The 24,547-nt window shown below is 49.9% G+C and overlaps 1 protein-coding gene and 1 long non-coding RNA gene across 2 annotated transcripts in view; both read right to left on the bottom strand.

The window, feature by feature from the left end:
* LOC129626577 (uncharacterized) overlaps positions 1 to 11,452 on the bottom strand; it is a 37,664-nt gene extending 26,212 nt beyond the window's left edge. Inside the window, exon 1 of the long non-coding RNA XR_008702047.1 lies at positions 11,343 to 11,452. This is a non-coding gene — a long non-coding RNA (uncharacterized LOC129626577). The remainder of the gene's footprint in view (positions 1 to 11,342) is intronic.
* KCNQ3 (potassium voltage-gated channel subfamily Q member 3) overlaps positions 1 to 24,547 on the bottom strand; it is a 291,277-nt gene that overhangs the window by 215,821 nt on the left and 50,909 nt on the right. The window lies entirely within an intron of this gene.

The following is a 24,547-nucleotide window of genomic DNA, read 5'->3' as shown; positions in this document are numbered from 1 at the left end:
GACACGAGTCACTAAAGAATATCTGCTCAATAAATATCAAATATGACCACGAACATGACGCCCCGTCCAAGCCCATCACATCTCATCTGGAACTGTGAAGTGGTACCTCAGCTTCAATCTTTGTCCCTCTGCAACCCATTCTTCGCCTGTCTTCCCACAGTCCTTAGTGTTGAGAAATCCAAAGGAAATGAAAAACGGGCCAACTCCCCGCATGTCTTCCTGATCCACTCAGAATAAAATCCAAGGCTCTTCCTGCATAGTCTGCAGGTTGTCCAACCTCATCCCCTGGCACCCTTCCCCTTACCCATCTGGTTGTAGAACCAGTGCCTTTAAAAAAAATTATGTATTTATTTGACTGCATCAGGTCTTAATTGTGGCATGCAGGACCTTTGCTGTCTCAAGCAGCATCTTTTCTATGCAGTGCTCAGGCTCTCTAGTTGTGGCATATGACTTCAGTAGTTCTGCCACACGGGCTTAGTTGCTCTGCAGCATGTGAGATCTTAGTTCACTGACCAAGGATCGAACTCGGGTCCCCTGCATTGCAGGGGGCCACCAGGGAAATCCCTAGACCCAGTGCCTTTTAACAAGTTTCTCTAATAGGCCAAGTCCTTCCTGCCTCAGGACCTTTGCATTTATTGCTCTTTCTACACACAAGGATAACTAACTCCCTGGTATAAGATCTCAAGATCAACTCCTCAGAAAACCCTTCCTGACTGTCATATCTACAAAGCTGCCCAGCTTAGGGACTAGGGCTTAAATACTCTACTTGTTTCCTTTCAATACTTATTATATTAACTCAACCAGCAATTGCCCCACCCTGGATTCCAGCTCCATTAGGGCAGAACATTCTCTCTTGCCTGGTGTTGAATTTCCAGCCTAGTATCTGATACGAACTCCATAAATATTTGCTAAAGAACAAATGAATGAATATCCCAATTTCAGCAGCAGCATCAAGGAAGAGAGCAGAAGGCAGCACGCCTTCTCTGGACTTTACGGTACAATTTAGCACTTGATCCCATTCTTTGTATTGTTCCTACTACTTCTCCTCAGTAAGTCATCCTGGATCCACAACCAAATCACGTCTTCCATCTCTCTGGGTTCATTGAAAAAAATTATACTAGCCTCAAGAGGTTCTGTTGTTCAGGCCCAACATCAAGTTGAAATTTGGCTTCAACTACCCAATCATCATGTGATGGCTGGACGGCATCACCGATACAATGAACGTGAACTTGCGCAAACTCCAGGAGACGGTGAGGGACAGGGAGGCCTGGCGTGCTGCAGTCCACGGGGTCACAAAGAATCGGACACGCCCAGGCGACTGAACAACAGCACCCAATCATTCATTTGTCCACTCATTTATTCATTCCCTTGGCAAGCAGTCTATTGTCTACGCTACGAGTCAGGCACTGCTGGAGACAGAACAAGACATGGCCCTGCCCTCCAGGCACTCATATCTAGCGGAGGAGACAACCGTGCAAACAGGCTAAGACAACATGGGAAGATACATGCTAAAGAAGAGCAGGAGAACCAGACCTGGCAGTCAGGGAGGGCTTCCCAGAAGCAACTGCACTTAGAGCTAAACAGTGAGTTGGAATCGGTCAGGTGAAGGGGATTTGTGTGCAGGGCAAGAGGCAAACATATTAACGCTACTCAACCATGCATTTATTAATACAGCAGCCCTTTATTAGCACTTGGCAGCCAACTGTGCGCCTCTTCTGTGGAATCTGCCTCCTTCTCGGTGAAATGAGGGTGTTGAATTTAAGAATCAGCTCCACTCCCTTCCACCTCCAATGTTACCCATTTGCTTCACGGCTCAGGGCCAGGTTCATGGCTCGTGTGTAATCCAGGTCTGATTTCCAGGTACAGAGTCTGGCTTTTCACACGGCCTTGTGTTCAAGGACACAGCCTGTGTCATAACCCAGATAAAAGAGACACCTGATCAACTAGGAACAACAGGCTCTCCCAGGATGGCTGCACGTGGCAGAGGCTGCACGGGCGAGGAGCCACCCCCTCCCCGCACCATCCTGGTGACGCCACAGAGGGTCCCTGTGCGGCGGCGCCACGCCAGTCCTGACTCTGGCTGCCGAGGAAGCCTGAGGACTCAGGGAGGCAGCAGATGTGCTCTCCTGCTAGGATCTGCCCTCCTGCAGCATGATCGTCAGGAAATCAATCACAGTCACGCACGTGGGGAGAGACAGTCCACGAGCAGCAGGGCTTGGAGAAACAGGCCAGCGAGGCTCTCCAGGGCTCTGGCTGCTGTGTTCACATCCAGGGCCTCACTGTGCCTGGACGTGATAGCAGTAAATTCTAGCCCCTTTCCCTCCCTCTTCCCTACACAGTCTCCCGTGATCTTTCAGCACGACCTGGAGAGGCAGGTCATGATGTGTTAGTTTCACATCAGCAGGGCTGAGGCTCCGAGTGGAGCATGCCCAGGCCTCTGACACCAATACAGAGGACAGGGGAACTGGATACCCTAAACTCAGCTTCATAAAATTAGCACAGGAAGGTCAGGGCCGGGGCCAGGACAGAGGAGGGCAGCAGGACTGGGGACCATCCCTCTCAGCATCCGGCCTGGGGGCAAACAACGGCTCTGCTTGGTGAGCACTTAGACAGCATCCTCTTATTAGTAATTCTTCCTTAAACAAGATTAACCACAGCTGAACACCAATGACCAGAACATTTTAATTCACAAAAACAACAAAGGCTGTTATTATGTGGTCTGGTCTTTTACAGGTCTCCAGGCAGAGCCCACAATGACCTGAGAGGTTGTTAATGAATGGTGTCCTGGGCTCAGGGAGAAGCCTGGCATCCTCTTTCATGCAAGCGCCATCTGACTTCTGGCAGGTGGGGACAGGGGACTGGGGCGGATGGGGACAGTGAACCGACTGTGTATGACACTGTCACGATGGATACAGGACATCACAGTGCATTTGGCAAAATCCACAGGACTATACAACAGCACACGTGAACCATGACGTAAACCACAGGCTTTAGTGCTTCCCTCATAGCTCAGTTGGTAAAGAATCTGCTTGTAACGCAGGAGACCCTGGTTCCATTCCTGGGTCACGAAGATCCACTGGAGAAGGGATAGGCTACCCACTCTAGTATTCTTGGGCTTCCCTTGTGGCTCAGTTGGTAAAGAATCCACCTGCAATGTGGGAGACCCGGGTTCAATCCCTGAGTTGGGAAGATCCCCTGGAGAAGGGAAAGGCTACCCACTCCAGTATTCTGGCCTGGAGAATTCCATGGACTGTATAGTCCATGGGGTCGCCAAGAGTCAGATATGACTGAGTGACTTTCACTTTCACTCTTTAGTGAATGACAATGTATCACTACTAGTTCATCAATTGTAATAAATGTATCAACTAATGCAAGATGTTAAAAATAGGAGAAAATGTGTGCGGCCTGGGACCTGTGGGAACTCTCTGCATTCTCTGCTCAATTTTTCAGTAAACCTAAACCTGCATTAAATGGTGCTAAAGCTGAAACTCCAGTACTTTGGCCACCTCATGCGAAGAGTTGACTCATTGGAAAAGACTCTGATGCTGGGAGGGATTGGGGGCAGGAGAAGGGGACGACAGAAGGTGAGATGGCTGGATGGCATCACTGACTCGATGGACGTGAGTCTGGGTGAACTCTGGGAGTCGGTGATGGACAGGGAGGCCTGGCGTGCTGTGATTCATGGGGTCGCAAAGAGTCGGACATGACTGAGCAACTGAACTGAACTGAACTGAAACCTGCATTAGAAACAAAGACTGTTAACAAAAAAAAAATAATTTAAATAAAATAAGTAGTCCAATATACGATGGAATATTACACGGCTATAAAAAGAGAATGAAATAATGCCATTTGCAGTAACATGGATGGATCTAGAGAATATTATACTCAGTGAAGTGAATCTGACAGAGAAAGACAAATAGCATATGTCATCACTTACACGTGCAATCTAAAAAAGTGATACAGCCAGTCCAGGTTCGATGCACAATACTGGGTGCTTGGGGCTGGTGCACTGGGATGACCCAGAGGGATGGAATGGGGAGGGAGGAGGGAGGAGGGTTCAGGATGGGGAACACATGTATACCTGTGGTGGATTCATTTTGATATTTGGCAAAACTAATACAATTATGTAAAGTTTAAAAATAAAATAAAAAAAAAGAAAATAGCAAAAAAAAAAAAAAAAAAAGTGATACAAATGAACTTATTTACAAAACAGAAACTGACTCAAGCTCAGAAAAGAAACATGGTTACCAAAGGGGAAAGGTTGGGGGTGGCCTGGGGGGAATAAGACTGATAAATTAGGAGATTGAGATTGACATGTACACACTACTATACAAAAAACAGATAAACAAGCACCTCTGTGCAGCCCAGGAAGCTCTACTCTATTCTCTGAAATAAACCTACATGGGAAAAGAATCTGAAAAAGAGTAGGTACTAATACACATATGTGTGTGTGCTAAGTCACTTCAGTCGTGTGCGACCCTACAGACTGTAGCCCACTGGGCTCTTCTATCCATGGGATTCTCCAGCCAGGAATACTGGAGTGGGTTGCCATGCCCTCCTCCAAGGGATCTTCTTGACCCAGGGATCAAACCCACGTCTCTTGAGTCTCCTGCATTGGCAGGCGGGTTCTTTACCACCTGGGAAGCCCAGATACATGTATCTGTATAACTAAATCACACCTGAACTAACACGACATTGAAAGTCCAATACAAACCAATGTAAAAAAAAAAGGAAAAAAATAAAGCAATAAAATGTCCAGAGGATCTATCTCAGAGAGAGCCATGACCTGGGGCTCTCACGTGGGTCCTGGGAGCTCCTGGGTCCTGACCAGGGTGCTGGCTGCTCTGAGTGCTCCAGGCCCATAGTGGGACCGAGGCCCACTCCAGCCGGAACCTTCTCCATACAGACCCGCAGTCCATCCCTGCTCTCTGGGGAGTAGCTTGCTCCAAATGCCACGTCTGGCACATTCAAGCAGCCACGGCTTGGGTTCATTAATTAGCAGTTGGGTGTTTAAACAGCACACAGGCAGGGGCTGCAAGCGTGAATCCTGCCTGCCTCCCAAGCCTCAGAAACACTACCTTATGCAGAACCCCAATGATGCACCCCAAACTGTGCATATGTCATCCTTTAAGAGCCTCAAGGGAAAAAAAATGATCATAATTGCTTTTCTACTGGCCAATATCTATAAATCCTTCAGGACTCAGTTTGGGCTGTCTTTTCTCCTGGAAGCTTCTAGACCCAAACCTTGGGGGTCATAAGCACCCCATCTTTACCACTCAGGGGTAGCCATTCCCGTGTCTGTCTCCTCCCGCAGAGGACAGAGCCTCGTTTTTACTTTTGGACACCTCGGGGAACATCCCTCAGCTGGATGTCAGGAGCTTAGTTTTCAGCTACAAAGGCCTCAGCATAGGGTATGGCCGTGAGGGGTTGGGGCGGGAGGGTGAGCAGGACACTGTCGTCTCCTCCTGGCCTGGTTCCTGAATCACTTCTCTCCAAAACCTGCGAAATCACTTCCCTTCCAGAACCTGCAGCCAAATACCACCAGGAACCCCTCAGTCCACCTGCAAGTTGGCCAGCAAGGCTCAGACTCACCCCACTTCCCCTTCTCTTCCACAAAATTCACAGCAAATAGAAAGACTTGGACACGGGAGTTTCGTTTAGGGAGGAGGAAAGCAGGACAAGGGGGTGCTCTGCAGACCAGTGGCCGTGGATGGGTAGAAAGGTCATGTATCAGAAGCTCGAAACACGAAAGCTCTGTCATTTGAGAAAGTTCCCCCATGCCCTGACTCTCCTGCCCCCAGGCTAGGAACCGGGGTGGTTTTGTGAATGTCAGCTTGGCCAGGTATAGTCTCCAGTTATTCAATCAAACACAAAGTGCTTCCTTGATGGTATTTTATAGATGTGATTAACATCCCTAATCAGTTGATTATAAATAGAGGAGCTTATTCTAGATAATTCGGAATAGAAAATGGAAACCCACTCCAGTATTCTTGCCTGGAACATCCCATGGACAGAGGAGCCTGGCAGGTTATAGTCCATGGAGCCACAAAGAGTCGGAAACAGCTGAGCACAAATGCACGCATTCTATAGGTGACCTGAGGGTCTGATCCTGCCAGCTAGAATGCCTTACAGGCAGAGGCAAGACGTCCCTAATAAAGAGGAAATCCCACCAGTGCAGCGAGTTCCAGCCTGCCCATCCTGACAACTCCTGCCAGCCCCCACACTCACTTAATAAACTCCGAGCAATAAATCTCTCAATAGATATCTCCTACTGGTTCTGCTTCTCTGGTTCAATCCTCCTGAGATGAGAACTGAAACCCTTGTGTAGTCACTGTATGGGACACTCTTGGTGGATGAGGCAAGGAAGAGACTTCATATTCACCAGTTTATATAAAGGCCAAGTACTTTGTACGTGACAATTATTTATCTTAGTTTTCACCATAAGCCCGCTGTCCTGATTCTCCAGATGAGGATATGAGACTCCTACGTGACTCAGTTACAGACAGACAAGGATTTGGATGTGCATCTCTATGACGGCACAGCCTGTATTCTTCTGCCACATCAAGGGCAGGGTGGGGTCAGGGGAGACTGCGCAGAGTGAGCAGGGAGCATGAAGTAGAAAGGTCACACTCCTTTCATAGGGAGTGTGAAAGGGCTCTTCCACACTCTGTAAGATGACATGTGTCCTTGGTCAATTTCCTATTCTTCAAAAGTCTGCCATGGAGCTGTCACTGGGCAAAAAGTTCAGGAGGTGGCCAGAGACAAGACATTAGCTACTTCTGAACACACAGAGGACCCACCCACAGACATCAGTTCACCAAGTGCAGGGTAAGCTTGTCCAGGTGCCTGAAACCACCATTCCCACAAAACACAGCCCTGAGAGTCCCCAAGTCCTGCAGTCCCGACTCAACCTTCCTTCTATCACCCAGTCTCCATGTGTGCGTCCTCAGGTGTGTCTGACTCTTTGGTGATTCCACGGATTATAGCACGCCAGGCTCCTCTATACATGGGATTTCCCAGGCCAGAATACTGGAGTGGGCTGCCATTTTCTCCTTCAGGGGATCTTCCTGACCTAGGGATCAAATCCACGTCTCCTGCATTGGAAGGCAGGTTCTGTACCTCCGAGCCACCAGGGAAGCCCTGTCTAGCCTCCCCATCCTGCCCCAAAAATACAGGTTGCTTCTGAAAGAGCCCTACTTACATTTAGCTTCAGGAAACTATTAAGAGACCTATTAAGTCTCCTTTTCCTACTATCTGGAAGATGAACTTTAAGACGTGGTTGACTGGAGATTAACTTCCCATCAGAGAAGTCTGACTAAGCACCAACTCACTGCAGGGCCAGGGGACAACAGGTGGGGTGTGACGATGAGCAGACAGAGGTCTTGCCTTCCAGGGTCATTTAGGGTGGAGACTAAGTTCAAAAACAACCCTGGTTGTTTCAAGGCAAGATCAAGGCTGCAACCGGGTTCAATCATTTCTTCAACCAACACTTGTTTATGCAGCAAACATATGGATTGAGGTTTGGAAAGACTCCATCACGTGGCAGGAATAGGATGTGGCAACAAGGACGGCGGAGGGGACTCCGGAAAGGCACCACTGGGGGAGGGGGTCCTCAGGGGACAGCCCCTCCCGAAAATAAAGCCACTTCCTCTGAAAACTTCACTCCCAAACAGGCTCCAGGTCAGGAGAAGCAACACCGGAGGCACCACTCACCCTCCGAGAACAAGACACCAGGCAGAGCTGTCCCGGATGGCTGGCCAGGCGTGCGTGATTTCAATTCTCTGTGCAACAGTTTCATCTCTTGTGAATTGGGAGTAATAACGCCAAATTTTCCAATTTCACAGTTATGGTAGGGATTAAAACCTTCTAATTAAAGAAAGGGTGCTGTTGCCGAATATTTAACCCCGGGTCTTGTCTGGATACTGACTAATGGGAACAGATGGCAGCCATGGTGGGGAGCATCTCGGGGGCCAGTAATTAACACTTTGCTTTCTGGACTGATGTGGAGTTTGGGACAGAGGAGTAGGGCTGAGAGAGGGGGTTAGGGACTCGAGAGCCTGGGATGGCAGCTGCTGCCCAAACCCGCACAGAAGTACTTCAGTATTTGGGGTCGCCCACTCCTGGTGGTCTAGTGGCTAGGATTCAGTGCTTTCACCACCACAGCCCGGGTTCGTTTCCCCGTCAGGGAAGGCTGGTTACTTTCTTTGTTTTTCCTGGTGGCTCAGAGGATAAAGCATCTGCCTGCCATGCGGGAGACTCGGGTTCAACCCCTGGGTTGAGAAGATCCCCTGGAGAAGGAAATGGCAACCCACTCCAGAATTCTTGCCTAGAGAATCCCACGGACAGAGGAGCCTGGCGGGCTACAGTCCCTGGGGTCACAAAGAGTCGGACACGACTGAGCGAGTTCACTCACTCATTACCAGCTCTGTTCCAAAGGCTTTCCCTTGCTGTAAGGAAAAAGAAAACAAACATTAATTTTAAAATCTGGCCCTGCCTACTTTGCAGGCATCATCTCCCTCACAACTCTGTTCCTGAGCCCCATTTGCTCAGTGCACAACACAAACACACACCAAGAGAGAGACACACACACACACACACAAAAACACACACATAGAAACACATGCACGCACACACACACACACACTAATACTAAACTAGTATATTTCTTCTGTTCAGGACTCCAGAAGAATAAGAAACACCGTGCTTTAAACAATGGGTCAGAATTCGGGAGGGTGGGGCAAGAGATAATAACCATTAAATACACAAACTGATCTCAGGAGTCAACTTGGATTCAGGAATCAGGGCAACACTTCTCCATTTCCGTGGGCTTCAAGTGAAAAAACCGTGTGTGTGTGTGTGATGAGAGAAAGGGGAAGAGACAATCTTGTGCGTGGGAAGAGAATTTAATAACTTATGAAGGAGGAAGAAAATGAGGGGCTCTTTTTCCTCCCTTTTTTATAAACCAAGCCAGGCTGGGCCCCTCTGCTCCGCAGCCCAGGTGTAGGCCAGGCGTCAATGTCTTCACCCGGGCTGTATCCTCACCCTTTTTCTCAGAGGAGGCGCCGACTGTGGAAGGAAGGGGTGGACGAGGTCAGGGCTGGTTCCAGGGGAGGCAGGGACTCCTCAGATCCAAGGCAACAAGCCCTGCTAGTGAGCAAATGGACTTGCCCTCTCAAAGTGGTCCCCATTCTCTTGGCCTCTCAGGGGCAGAGGGAGTCCCTTCCTGAACACAAGGGGCCCTGTACTCTCCCAGATGGAGAAAGAGAACGACTCTCCAAATGAAATCAGGGATTGATTTTCCTCTCCACCTTGGAAAGCAGAGGTTTACAGCTAGATTCATCCAGAGTCAGGCAGGTTAAAATGAATTCAGAACAAATCAATGTGTGCAGCACTTCTTCTACTAAAGAGCTGAGAGGTGTGGGACCCGCCCGGGGTCCAGTGGTTACAACTCCACGCTGCCCAGTGGAGATGCAGACATAGAGAGCAGACTTGGGCACACGGGGTGGGGTGGGGCGGAGGGAAGGGTGAGACAAACGGAGAGAGCAGCATGGAAACATACACACACGACCACACGTAAAACAGAGGGTAGCCAGTGGGAATCTGCTGTATGACTCGGCACTGAAACAGGGCTCCATGACAACTTAGATGGGTGTGATGGGGGGAGGTGGGAAGGAGGTTCAAGAGGGAGGGGACATATGTATACTCATGGCTGATGCATGTGACCTATGGCAGAAACTAACCTAATACTGTAAAACAATTATCTTTCAATTAAAAAAAAGAAACAAAAGACTCCACATTGCCAATGCAGGGGGGCCTGGGTTCCATCCCTGGTCAGGGAATTAGGGTCCCATATGCCATGCAACGCAGTCAAAAAACATATATATATATATATATATATATAATGAATAAAAACTGGAAAACAAGAAAAGGGAAAAAAAAAAAAGAGCTGGGTGGTGCCTTGGACCAGCTTCACTTCAATTCGAGAACCCAGGCAACACAGTACTTCAGTTCCTGGCTATTTTCATTTTCTCTCTCTCTCTGGCGGCCCCCTCTGACGCTAATCCTTCTCCTGGGAATAACGTCCTGGATCCTGCCCCACCGCCTTCCTCCATCACAGCAACTGACACACAGCATGGAAGTGTCTGCTTGCCGCTCTGTCTCCCCAGCACCACCGGGCTGGTGAGTCTCAAACTTCCACTGCCCTTAACTATCCAAGAAGCTTGCAAAAATTGCATATTCCTAGGGTCACCTGCAGGAGGTCTAGTTCAGTGAGGCTGCAGCAGAGTGAAGAAACTGTACTTTTCACATGTTCCCCAGGCAACTCAAGTTCAAGCACTCCTCCGCCAAGCACACCCAATGGAACTGTGAGCTCAAGTACAGCCAGGGACTGTCTGGCTTCTTAGCACCAGTACGCATTGCAGCAGGGGGAGTGGGCTTTCAAAAGAGATGTTGGTTGTTGGCTATGGGAAGTTACTTTGTGCACAGGGGAAGAAATGAGTGAGTAAATAAATTAAATTGGTGATAATGAACTTATTCATCTACTTGCTCACCCACCCGTCCACTTAATGAAGCTCTAGACTAAATGGCTAGAAAAAAATATTATACAGATTAAACCAGTTCCGTATAGCCAAAGCTATGGTTTTCCCAGTAATCGTGTAAGGATGTGAGAGTTGGACTATAAAGAATGCTGAGTGCCATAGAACTGAGGTTTTTGAACTATGGTGCTAGAGAAGACCCTTGAGAGTCTTTGGACAGCAAGAGGGTCAACCCACTCAATCCTAAAGGAATCAACCCTGAATATCCATTGGAAGGACTGATGCAGGAGCTGAAACTTCAGTACTTTGGCCACCTGATGACAAGAGCTGACTCACTGGAAAAGACCCTGATGCTGGGAAAGACTGAGGGCAGGAGGAGAAGGAGGAGACAGAGGATGAGATAGTTGGATGGCATCATTGACTCAATTGACATGAGTTTGAAGGACAGGGAAGGCTGGCGTGCTGCAGTCCACGGAGCTGCAAAGAGTCAGACACCACTAGTGACTGAAGAACACCAACAAATGGCAGGTTAGAATCTTTTTTTACTTTTTAAATCATTATGGACTAAATTCAGCAACCAGCTTCTCAAATGCTAAATGTGGACTGGTTTTCATAAAATTCTCCCTAGAAAAGTGTCAGCGTAACACTCTATGGAGATATCTGCAAGAATCCAACAGTGTCTCAAGGCTGCTTGTCAGATCCTGGTGCAGGGAGTCTGAGTTTTCTGCTTCTGCAGGCTGGGGTATGTTTCTGGGTGCATGGAATTCTCTCTGTGTACTGCTCTGGTCCTCCAGGCAGCTCCCTTACCTTCAGTAAAGCAGGTATCTGGCCCTGGACCCGAGCCCAGCACTGGGGATTCAGGGATGAAATTAAGCATGGGCCCTGCAGTAGGAAGACTTCCAAGATGGCTCCAGGTATACCTCCTTTAGAATCCCCTTCTCTGGAGTGTCAGCAGCCTGTGAATAGGAGGGAATGGCACTCCTATGGTTAGTTCACCTTTCACAGCAGAAGGTCCCAGTTGACTTTAAGTTACTCAAAAGGGAGATTATCCTGGGTGGGCCTGACCTGACCTGTTGAGCCTGTAAAAGAGGTGAGAGAGGAGCCAGGTGTGATGTGATGGAGCAGGCTCAGGGGAGGGAAGCAGATGGCTCTAGGAGATGACAAATGACCTTGGTTGACCACCAGGAAGAGAGCAGAATCTCAGTCCTATAACCTCAAGGAACTGAATTCTGCCAACAGTGAGTGAGCTTGGAAGAGAACAGAATCTCAGATGAGAATGAACCACTGGGTGACACCTCGACTCTGCCTTGAGATACTGAGCAGAGAACACAACCACAGATGCCAGGACTCGGACGTATAGTGTCTGAAAGGTCATAAATGTTTTAAGCTACTAAATTTGTAATATTGTTGTTTAGTCACTAAGTCGTGTTCAATTCTGAGACCCCATGGACTGTATCCCGCCAGCCTCCTCTGTCCATGGGATTTCCCAGGCAAGAATACTGGAGTGGGTTGTCATTTCCTTCTCCAAAATTTGTGATAATATTTCACAAAAAACTTCAGAGAAGCCCTTCCCCCAAGAAGCTCACAGATACCAAGGAATGAAAGACATGAGCAGTAATTCCTGTTGTTTCCAAGCAACTCTGCCACCGGTGGAGAAAAAGAAACAAAAACACCAGGGCCACAGAGAAGAGGCCTTCTGCTCCCCACCTCCCTTCCTCTCCATGTTCACACTCACAGTGGCAGCCCCAGGACCAGGCACACAGCTTCCTGAAGTGACATCATTCCTGAGATGTTAAGGGACTGCAGGGCTTTTAGGCCTCTAAATGTACAGACGGGCTCCCCTGGTGGCTCAGTGGTAAAGAACCCACCAGCTGATGCAGGAGACACAGGAGATATGGGTTTGATCCCTGGGTTGGGAAGATGCCCTGGAGAACAAAATGGCAACCCACTCCAGTATCCTTGCCTGGGAAATCCCATGGGCAGAGGCGCCTGGTGGGCTATAGTCCACGGGGTCTCTAGAGTGCCAGACACAATTTAGTAACTAAACAACAACAACAAAGTGCACAGATAAGCCACGGGCCTGCCAAGGTTCCATGAGGGATGGAGCCCCAGCTCCCAGGAGTGGGCTGAAATGGACAAGTGGAAGATGAATGGCGCTCTTGCTTATGCCCCAAGCTTCCGTCCTGTTCAGTCAACCACATCACCACGTGCTTTTCAGGAGTGATTCCGTGACTGCTTCAGATGAAGTCATCTACTGGCCTCAGGCCACTGAGATCTGAAGCCCAGTTTCACTGCATACTATAGAGGACCCCGTCCACTACCCTCAGGGGAAGGACTGAGAAGGAAATCAGCCCACTGCATGAGAGGGAGCACCATGCCTGGCGCATGGCAGGCACTCAGGAATAGTCCTTCCCTGATTCCAAAAAAACATTTTGTGCTTTAAAATGGTGCTTCTCAGACCAGAAAGAGCTTCAGAATCACCAGAGGTGGTGCTTAAAAATGCAAGCTCCCTCGCTCCCCACCCCCAGGAAATTCTAATTCAGTTTAGTCTGCCTGGGTCTCAGGAACCTGCCTTTTATCCCTCATCCCTGGCGATCCTGATTCAGATGATCCACAAGGCACACCTTTTTGTGGCAAAGATGCTGGGCAGGGGGGGAGTGGACTGGACATTTGTGCCTCACTGGACTACTGAGGCGTCTCCAGCAGGGTTCCACTGGGTTCATGGAGTAGAAACTGTTCTTGCAAGTGTCACTGACCACTCAAGCTCTCCAAAGTAAAAGAGGTGTGTGCATGCGTGCATTTCTGCATCTTGACAGTGGCACCATGAAAGAAACCTGGCAAATGCACAGAACAAGCACTAGATGCCCCAAGGGGGTTCTGGGAGCAAACAGAGGACACGTGGCCACCTCCCCAGCCTCAGGACACCACCGAGAGGACCACCTGTCGCTGTCCAGCAGCACCCCCGGGGCTGCACAGAGCACCTACGGATGGACTCCAAGTGCTCAACAAAGCCCTCCTGCAGGTTCTGACTGGACCAAGAGCTCCGTCCTGTTGACTCTGTGTATTTAAAGTAAAGTGATACTGATCTGACCTGATGGGTGGTGCTGGCGTCCCCACCCCTCACCTCTCAGCTTGTCAGCTGGGCTCCTCTCCCACTGACACCTCTCGGTGTCACACACATTGTGCACTTGAGAAATATTCGCTGTACAAAAAAAAAGGATGAGTGGATGAACCATGAGTGAATAAATGAATGCACCAACTGATCTTTCCTCAGTCCATTCTGCCCCATGAAGTCAGAGTACTCTTGCCACAATACAAATAAAATCAAGTTCCCCTCCTACCCAACATCCATTATTGGCTCCTACTGGATGGATGATGTGCAGACCTAGAGAGGCATGCCAGGACCTCTACTGAGTTCACACCTATCCTTCAGACATTCATGTGTTTAGAGTTTTCTGAAAAAAAACATGCTATCTCATGTGTGCCTCAAAATCCTCCTACATTTAGAAACTCCAGGTTATCCTCCAAGTTCAGTTGAATCATCACCTCCTCCAGGAAGCCTTCCCTGACTGCCACAGGCAGAGTTAAAGTACCTTACAGTCAGCTGTCATTTATTCAGTAGACTATGTCAGCAACCCCCTTCTTTGGGTTTCTGTAACATTCCGTGTGGATCTCCATTTACCTGTGCTCCCATGCCTAACACAGGGCCTGGAACCCAGGGTGAATAAGGTGAATAATTATATAAATTGATCTTATAATTCCCAGGAGACAAGTGTATCCCAATGGTTAACAAACACTGTTAGACTTCATCAAGGATGCAGCACGATGGAAAATACCCAGTTTCTTCCAAAACAGAACAAAGCTTTTCCCACATTCGGCATGGGCAGCGGATTCGCCGCATCCATTTTCAGAAGCTGGAGAAGTTCCTCCTCCAAGAAGCAGGGCTTCCTCAGCACGATGGGGTGTCACGCCGTCTGCAGGGCCACGTGACTGGGGAATCCCATCTGTTCTCCAGCGCACGCCCACCCGTGACAAATGAATCCGTCTGCAGCATGTGCCAGGAGCTGCTGCTTTGGGAGCAAAGGAGACTGGTGATGAATTATTCATCCCGAGGAGATGCCTGTCCCAGCCTCTTGGGTACAGCCTGCAAAGGCACCCCCTGCAACTACCAGGCTCAGGTCCCAAGACATAAAATAATAATTATTAGTAACAACAGCAGCATCTACCTTGGATCAAGTTCCTACAACATGCCCTGTTGAGAGCTTAACCCCCATTATTTAATTTTCACCATGGCCTCGGGGGGCATGAGCTAGCATCACCCCCATTTACAGATGGGGAATCTGCACTGCAGGGGGATAAGGTAACCAGCCCAGATCCACCAGTCTCCCAGTATGCTGCAGTCCACCAGTTCCCCAGAAGGCAAGCCTTTCACTGCAAGAGGGAGGAGCATCAGGGAGAAAGCAGGGAAGCTCCGGAAAGCCCAGGGAGGGGAGGGAACCCTCGGGCTGAGCTGGGAAATGCCAGGCCTCCCTTCCCCCACAGATTTAACATTCAGAGCAGCACAGGCAGGCGGGCGGGATGACAGCCCTCACCAGCCCCAGCGTGTCAAATGCAGCTATTTCCAGCAGCTTCTCTACCAGAGAAGCCCTGTCGCATTTGATATGGCTGAATCGATGATGCCGGAGGACATACAGTCAGGTGCAGCAGAGCTGAGGAAGGAGAGAAAGCGACTCCTTAGGAGCTCAGCCCCCGCCCCGACACAGTTATTCATGTCCTACCCTGCGGACCACTCCTGGGAAAGGAGGAGGGGCAACGGGCAGCATCCTTTCAGGAGGGAAATAAAACCAAAGCGGGTGTGAAGCAAAAGAATACATGGAGGGAACAGACAGACATTTTGCTTGTCGGGAATTTATGATCCTCCTTGTTTCACAAAGGATTTGGAATAACTTGCAAGATTCCGTTCATAATGGTTAAGCCAAAACAGGCAAATGAGAAATGAGAGGTATGAAGAATCCGGAAGGAAGAACAGGAAGTCTGGGGGAGGCAGGGATGCACCACCATGCTGTGGACAACGCTGTGGCTTCAGGCCCCAAACCACCACCTGAGAGAGGCTGCAGCCACTTCTGTAGGAGGAGTCACTAGGCAGAACCCCAAGGTCTGCGGGGTGCTCCGGATGGATCACATCACCTCATCAGGGCAGATGAACTTCACTCAAGGCCCCCAAAGCTAGAGCAGCTGCATGTCATGGGTGGGGGCCTCTTGGATGGACTCTCAGCCTCCTCCAGAGCCCCATGCTGCCTGGACCTCAACCCCAGGTGGCTGCCCCTGGACCTTCATTTCCATCTTCGAACCTGGGGCTCCCTCCAGCCCCACTCCCCAGCCTGATCTCTTTGCTGGCCTGAGTCTGGTGGGATTTCTCAGCCTCCACTGCAGCCTGGCCCAGCGCAGTGAGATGAGGTCTGCCGCTGGTCCCTCGGCCTCCCCCATGAATGTGAGATCTCCCTTCCTGCAGGGCCTGAGTCTTCGCCTCCCACATTCGTGGGACCTGGTTCCTAGCTGCTAAGTCAACAGCAGCAGTCTCCGAGCCTCCTGTCCCAGTAGAGACAGGGCACAGGGACCCTGGGTGCTCTCTGCGGACCAATAAGGGACTATTTACAACAGGGGCAGGGCTTAGGGAGATCTACATGGGAGGGTAAAGCTCCCTGGAATTGACCTGGAATTAACAGAGAGCTGGTATTACCCTGGGCCTCAAAGGCAAAGGCAAGCAATGAGAGAAGCTGTAACTGGGAGAGGGCTCCCACCAGGAGCTGTGGCCCACAACAACCCTGCGGGAGGGAACCAAGTCTTCTCGCCCCAGCTCTCACCCTCTGATCTCCCACTGTGGCCTCCACTGTCTGCACCCAAGCAGAAGTCCAGGCAAGGGAGCCTCTGATGAAATTCACAAGGTCAGTCTCCTGTGGGTTCCAAGCAGGTGCAGAATAGATTTGGAGAGACAAACAAAATACTCAGCACATAGACAGCATCTGCACTTTCTGGACCAGGCTACATATGCCCCCTGTTCTGATGACAAACACACAGCTCCATGTGGTTGGGCAGGGGGTGAATTCGTCCCTTAGCAGTGGTCACATGACTCAAGCCTGGGCAAAGTCCATTCATTCAACCATTTATTCATCCATCCATTCCAGGCACCCACTCATTCATTCATTCAGTGCTGAGTAAGAAGGATACATCTGAACAAAACCACCTTGCTTCCTAGTGGGATCCAAGCAATAGGAATCCTCCTAGCATGTAGGCTGGGCTTCCCGGGCAGCACCAGTGGTAAAGAACCCACCTGCCAATGCAGGTAGATGTTAGAGACACAGGTTCAACCCCTGGGTAGGGAAGATCCCCTGGAGGAGGACATGGCAACCGACTCTAGTATTCTTGCCTGGAGAATCCCATGGACAGAGGAGCCTGGTGGACTATGGCCCATAGCATTACAAAGAGTCAGACACAACTGAAGCGACTTAGCAGAAAGCACGCAGAGCATGCAGGCCAAGCCAGGTCGTTCGGAAACTCAGTTCTGGAAACTCTGGACCACAGTGAGAAAGAGACATTCCCTTTCTGTATCCTTGGACTTGAGATGGAAGGAGGTCTGGAGAGCCATCAGCCACCTGGGAGGGAAGCAGAGTGAAGACTGGAGGCCCAGGGAAGGGCCCTGACCCACCCAAGGTCCGTGATGTCAAAACACTGCTGGGTCATGGGCTAAGGGACTATTTCCCCACTAAGCCATCCTGCCTTGTCTCCCAGGGAAGACGACCCACAATCACCCGGGATGCGGGACAGGAATCCTGATCTTAAGGACTGCCCTGGACACAGAGACACTGAGCATCTCTGGCAGCTGGTGGTGTGGAATCACAAAGCTGATGTGGGGTTTTCTCTGAGTAACAGCATGATTCACACACACTGAATGTCCCACAGGAAGAGGAGGAGGAAACAATTTCTTTGATGCCCGAGGACAAGACACATAAAAGCTCAGATCACAGGCTTGCTGAAGGAGACCAGTATTCCCTGGCAACCAGAGAGAAGGGATCTGTGATAGAGCTGAGGAGACGTCTCAGGCTCCTGTGTGGGTTTAATGAGGTGCACTCGGGGGAGGCACCATCGGGAGCAGGAAAAAAAAAGCAGGTGCAGGAGTCAGGAGTTCTGGTCCTAACCTGGTTCTGTGTCTTAACTGGCTGTGAACTTAAAAGAAGTAATTTACTCCCTACCCTGAGCTTTAGCCTCCTCATTTCTAAATATAAAAAGAAAAGAGCTGTAAGCAGGGAAGGCTAGGGAAGCAGCAGCACCACGGCTAAGGGCAGCGTCTGGAGTCAGACTCAGCTCAAGTCCAAATTGGACCTTTAAAAGCCAGGGGGCATAAAGCAAGTCAGACCGGAAGGTGCGGTTTTCTCATGTGTAAAATGCATGTGGCAGTCCCTGGCCTTACAGCATCTATGTGAGGGTTAAGAAAGATGAATCAAGCTCAGCACCACAGCAGAAACATGAGAAGGGGAGTCAGGATAACTGAGAAGGGACTAGTCTAGAAAGGTCTGGAAAAGATGCTGCCTGGACCCCAAGCCAAATGCTTTGGGAGCTATGGCATGGGGGCACTCTTTGCGTAAGGATGACATTTCTTTCCCCCCCTCCTACCAAACTCCCTGCCAAGTAACTCAGCTCTTTCATCCAAGCCTTCACAATGCATTTTTCAAACCTCTATTTTCAGCTCTTAAGACACCCTAAAACTTTTATTAGAATTTTTGTCTTGATTTCTGAATTGGCTGGTCACAGATGTAGTGGAAGCTAGAGCTACCTTGCTGCTGCTGCTGCTAAGTCGCTTCAGTCGTGTCCGACTCTGTGCAACCCCACAGACGGCAGCCCACCAGGCTCCCCCATCCCTGGGATTCTCCAGGCAAGAACACTGGAGTGGGTTGCCATTTCCTTCTCCAATGCATGAAAGTGAAAAGTGAAAGCGAAGTCGCTCAGTCGTGTCCGACTCTAGCGACCCCATGGACTGCAGCCTATCAGGCTCCTCCATCCATGGGATTTTCCAAGCAAAAGTACTGGAGTGGGGTGCCATTGCCTTCTCCGAGAGCTACCTTAGTAAAATTTAAAAAGCATCTTGAGATTCTGACTTTTGAGACCAGACAGAAGATCCTTCTTAAAGTAGTTGCCAAGAAAACCATCAAGGAGACCGGAAAAAGGGCAGTCACAACCACGGCCACCTCCACTAGTGAAGCCAGCCGTGTGACCCCTGCTGGTAAGAAGGAGGGGACCTGTCTTCCAAGTGGCTAGTACACACAGGGGATTCCTCCAGGAGTTGCAACAGCATTAGATGGGCTTCCTTGGTGACTCAGACAGTAAAGAATCCACCTGCAATGCAGGAGACATGGGTTTGATCTCTGAGTCTGGAAGATCCCTTGGAGAAAGAAATGGCAACCCATTATGGTATTCTTGCCTGGAGAATTTCATGGACAGAGAAGCCTGGTGGGTGACAGTCCATACGGCTGCAAAGACTCAAACACAACTGAGTAACACACACACACACCAGCTTTATTTCTAATCCTCCAAACAAGCCTATGATACGATGGTCAGTATTATTAGACCATTACACAGATGACACAAACTGAGGCTCAAAAACCCCCTTAACTGGTTTGCCCAGGGCAATGTAGCACTAGCAACAACAACTGACAAGGCTGCATTTGATCCTTGGACTATCTGACTACAGAGTTTGTATTCTTCCAAACATTCAATTCTCTCTTCAAAGAAAAAACGCAAACAGAGCTGCCTGCTGAAGTACGTGGGCACCCACCCAAGGGGACGAATGCTTGGCTGGGTAAATTCTGAAGCGCCTCAGAAAGCACCCTTCTTGTCACTGCAGTGTCATGGGCACCGATGATGGTGGTCTGTCTGGGCCGTCACAGTAGGAGACCAACGTGGTCTCATCTGCAGCTTGTCCCTTTCCTGCAAGCCAGAAGCAAGCATCCAGCACCAGGATGGATGTCTCCCAGGCTGACATCCGGAAGAGCGTGGGCTGTGTTTTTCACTCAAAAGAAGACAGAGATTAAGCAGAACCCAGACAGCACATCAAAGAGGTCATCATGGTCAGAACAGACTCAGGGAGGGAAAGACTCTCTGGGCAAGCACACTTGTGTTTATTTAACTGCTTTCTGCCTTGATGAATAACTAATTTGTACCAAACCACAGTGTACTCGAGGCGTGTTGATAAATGAGGCTGCAGAAGCCTCATGTTTCTGGGCTGTCTGTGTATTTGCATTCCTCGAGGCTACAAAGAGAACTCCTGCTTCCCCGATGGAGGTTCAGACACTTGCAAACACAGCAAGAAGGCCCCTCATTTCTCAAGAAGAGGCCTCACTTCCCCCTGGAACTCTAGCCCCCAACTCAGCACATAGCAGGTCCTCAAAAAAAATGTTTCCTGGGTTAACATGGAATTGTTGTTGCTTAATTGCTAAGCCGTGTCCAACTCTCGCGACCCCATGGACTGTAGCCCGCCGGGCTCCTTTGTTCATGGGATTTTCCAGGCAAGAATACTGGAGTGGGTTGCCATTTCCTTCTTCGGGGGATCAAATCTGTGTCTCCTGCATTGGCAGGCCGATTTTTTACCACTGAGCCATCAGGGAAGCCCTAACATGAAATACATTTGCATTTTAATTCCAACGATAAATATGATGCTAAGTTAGAATGCAGGACTGCTCAAATGGGACACATGAGAGAAAGTGATAAAGGTGAGTGTTTCAAAGGTTTATGCAGTCAATGTGCATATTGAGAAGTGCTTTGCTACATTTTCAAAGTTTCCTACTGAGATATGTGTATATGCATGGATAGAATATACAGTATCTGTGGATATGAACAGTCATATATTTTAAGATATTTGATGACTAAATCTATCCAGGCATGCAACTGGCACACAGACGGTCTCAGTAAAATGGAACTCACCCTGGCCCAAGAAAAGCTCTAAGAAAATGAAATTCTAACAATTTCATCACAAATTGTTGGATCAGAAGTCTCAAGAGACCAGTGTTGGGAACTGGGAAAGGCTCTCCCATAAGCCCCAGTTACAAAAGGGCAGAGGAGTAGAAGGAGCAGGAGCTAAGAGACGCAGGAGACATTTTGAAAAGTGTTCCAAATCTGGGCTTCCCTGGTGACTCAACAGTAAACCATCCGCCTGCCAAAGCCTGAGACACGGGTTTGATTCCTGGTGCGGGAAGATCCCACATGCCTTGGGGCAACAAAACCTGCACGCCACAACTACTGAACCTGTGCCCTGGAGCCCACGAGCCACAGCTACTGAAGCCTTCCCGGCCTAAAGTCCACGCTCCACGAGAAGAGACGCCACTGCAAGGAGAAGCCCTCACATGGCAACTAGAGAAAAGCTCACGCGGCCATGGAGACCCAGCACAGCCAAAAGTAAATAAAAGTATTATTTTTAAAGTGTTTCAAATCTGTAGAAGAGCATGAGGAAGATGCAAACCCAGAAGGAGCAGAAGAAAAACACCAGGAATGACCAAACTTGTGCTGCACAATCTCGTGGAGGAGGAAGGAAAACAAGACGGGGATGGTTTGGGACAGATGGTGGGTGAGCAACAGATGAAAGGCAGGGTGGTCTTTTCCATCTCGATGGGTTATTCTGTCTTCAGCAAAAAAAAAAAAAAAAAAAAAAAATGTTTTCCAAAACCGGAAGATGAGGAATAAGCCTAAATAAAGCAGGAACAAATGGAAACACGGGAAAGATAATACCATGATATGAGTCACGGGCCCTAGATCTGACAGCAGAATCACAGGTGAACTGTGCTTTTTCAAACAGGGAATGAGGGAGACACCTGGATCCTGAAGATGGGAAAACGTGACCCTGGTTCCTTAAGGGGAGCCAGAGTGCCCCAGGTTCAAACCACCAGGCTAGTGGCCCTGGCCATCTCTGCTTCCCCCATCTGTCTGCCTACAGCATCATGAGCCCCGGAGCCCTGGGGCTGCACCACCAACACTAGGAAGAGAGAAAGGTCGGGAACCTCCACTCAGGGCTTCTGCCCTCCACCCAACTGCCTCTTCCGGGCCTCCGCCAGCTGTCACCCACCATGAACGCCTTAAGAGTCCCAAGCACACCGCCGGATTTCGCCTCCAAACTGGGCTCTTCTCAGGAAACGGCACCACCATCTGACCCAGCTGCTCCAACCAGAGACCCACCAGGCACCTCGGGCCCTTCCCTTTTCCTTCATCTTCACATCCTCTTCCAGAACAGACGCACCAGCCAGAGGGCTCACCCCGCAGCACACATTGTGTGTTTGCATTAAATCTAACTCCCAATCCTGCAGGTGGATCTCTGCAAACTCATCGCGTCCTGCTCTCCCCGTCCTGCAGGGCACTTCCACTCCACTGGCCTTTAGTTCTCGGAACACAGACGCTTTCCCACCTCGGAACACGGTTCTCTTCCACCAGCCACTCTGCCCACACAGCATCCCCGGGCATAACCGGCCCCTCACCCGACAGCTGCACCTTGGAGATGCCTCCTCCCACAGCCCTCCATTTCACCAACGTCTTTGTTTCCAAGTCACAACGCACAATTTTGTGTCCATTTACTCATCTGTCTGTCTGTCTCTGCAACCAGAATCTCAGCTGCCTGGGAGAAGAAGGGGTAGATCTTTAAGCCAAGGTGTGAGGAATCAAAGGAACCTTTAGGGGTCGATGGTGGAGAACGAGAGGGAAAAGCATTTCCGCTAGAAGCAACAGCATGAGCGAAAGCACAGAGTCATGAAACAACCCACAGTGAGAGGAACAGGCCCTGGAGGAGGGTGGGAGGGAGGTGAGACCAGATACGTAGGCAGGGGGCCAGGAGACCTCGCCTGGTCAAGCTGGGAGCCCCTTTCCAGGGCCCTAACATCCCAGTCACCCCACGGTGAAGACGCCAGGTCCTTCTCCAAGGGCAGGGAGAGGCCATACTCTTTGTTCAATGTCATCTGATTAAATGGAGGTATTACCACGCACCCCTACCTCTGCTGCTGTGTGGAAGGGGCGGACATAGTGGACGCGACCTCTGGACAACTCGGGGCCTGCCAGGCTAGACCACCACTGCCGGCAGGGACCGAAAGGAAGCATTCCCAGGAATGAATGGCAAAGCTGACCACTTGGCACACATCAGCATTCCGGGACTTTGTCCACATTCCACTGAATCGGGGCCACTTTCCAGAAACCTGGGTCCCAGGCCATGCAAGGTTTAGCTTCTTCCACCAAAGGCAACAGTCACTACCGAACACCCCTCAGGAAAGGCAGGAAGAAGCAGATAGAGAGTGTGGACTCTGGCCAGGGTCCTGGCTTGGAAATTCTCATGACCGTGAGATGTGACCATAAGGCAGTCATCCAACATCTCTGCAGTCCCAGGGACCTGAGACCTCATCCGTAACATGAGGTCACTAGCGGCTTTGGCCTCACAGAGCTGTTGTGATGATGAAACAAGGGAATCCTTTCAGGAGGGTAAAGTCACCCCATTCTGCAGGTGAGTAAACTGGGGTTCAGAGAGGTGGGTAACTCACCTAAAGTCACACAGCCACAAGTGGCAGAGCTGCAGATTCACTCCAGAGTCCATATCCCTGACCCCTGAGCCTCGCTGATCTCTCAGGTTTCAGGGGGTCCGGTACCCCTGACACCCCCTGCCCACCCTGACCCCACCCTGCTCCTATCTGACTGACACGGAGCCCTGAAGGAGACTCAGGGACATTGAAAGTGCGCATTATACTTCAGCTCTGTTAACTATAACCACATCCTGAGCACGACCAAAACTAGGTCAAAAGAATTATTTCTGGGATATCAAAAAAAAAAACCCACAGCAGGAATATCCTAAATGTGTCTCCCATCATTTGCAGCCAAATGATCTCAAACGGAGGGCTTGTTATTCGTCTTTTTCTTTTCTGTCATATCACAATCCCGTTTCAGCCTGGAATCAACCAGTTTCCACCAGCAGCCCCCATCCTTACCCCAGCGTCAGGCCCAGCTAAGAGGGAGAGGGCAGGATTCATGGCTGACGCAGGTGGGTGCAGACTCCCTGGCCCATGTGGCATGTCCTGGACCCTGCCTCCTTCCTCCCGTGCCCCCTTGCCCCTCAGCCTCCATTCCCTTCCGAAGGCTGACACTCAGTCCCAGCATCTCCCAGGATTGCAGCCTCACTCCTCATTTTGGAGACAAGAAGACTGAGGTCCAGAAAGAAAATCAGATTGCTCCAAGGCCACAGCCAGTTGGTGGCAGGCCAGGGCAAAGCCCAGGGCTCCTGGCACTTGCACTTGTCAATTATGCCCCACTGGTAGAAAGGCTATAGAGACACCACAAGTGTTTTAGCTTTCTCAGTTCAGTTCAGTTCAGTCACTCAGTTGTATCCGACTCTGTGACCCCATGAATCGCAGCACGCCGGGCCTCCCTGTCCATTACCAACTCCCGGAGTTTACCCAAACTCATGTCCATTGAGTTGGCGATGCCATCCAACCATCTCATCCTCTGTCGTCCCCTTCTTCCCCCACCTTTAATCTTTCCCAGCATCAGGGTCTATTCAAATGAGTCAGCTCTTTGCATCAGTTGGCCAAAGTATTGGAATTTCAGCTTCAACATCAGTCCTTCCAACAGTTAGCTTCCTAGGGCTGCCATAATGATGGATCATGAACATGGAGGGTTAACACAACAGAAACGTATTCTCTCTCAGTTCTGGAGGCCATAAGTCCAAAATCAAGGTGTGGATAGGACAGCCTCTCTTGAAGGCGCCAGGGGAGAATCTTTGCTTCTTCTAGCTTCTGGTGACTCCAGGTGTTCCTCAGCTTGTGGCCACATCACTCCAGTCTCTGCTTTGACTCTCACAAGGCTTTCTCCTCTACGCTCCATGTGTCTCTCCTTTGAGTATGTCTTATAAGGACACTTGTCATTGGATTTAGAGCCCACCCTGTGCTTCCCAAGTGGCTCAGTGGTAAAGAATCCACCTGCCAATGCGGGAGACATAG

The sequence above is a fragment of the Bubalus kerabau genome, chromosome 14 (assembly GCF_029407905.1).
Source record: "Bubalus kerabau isolate K-KA32 ecotype Philippines breed swamp buffalo chromosome 14, PCC_UOA_SB_1v2, whole genome shotgun sequence".
In the NCBI taxonomy this organism is placed as follows: Eukaryota; Metazoa; Chordata; class Mammalia; order Artiodactyla; family Bovidae; genus Bubalus; species Bubalus kerabau.
The sequence above is the reverse complement of the archived record's forward strand: the minus strand, read 5'-3'. Positions and strand labels throughout refer to the sequence as shown.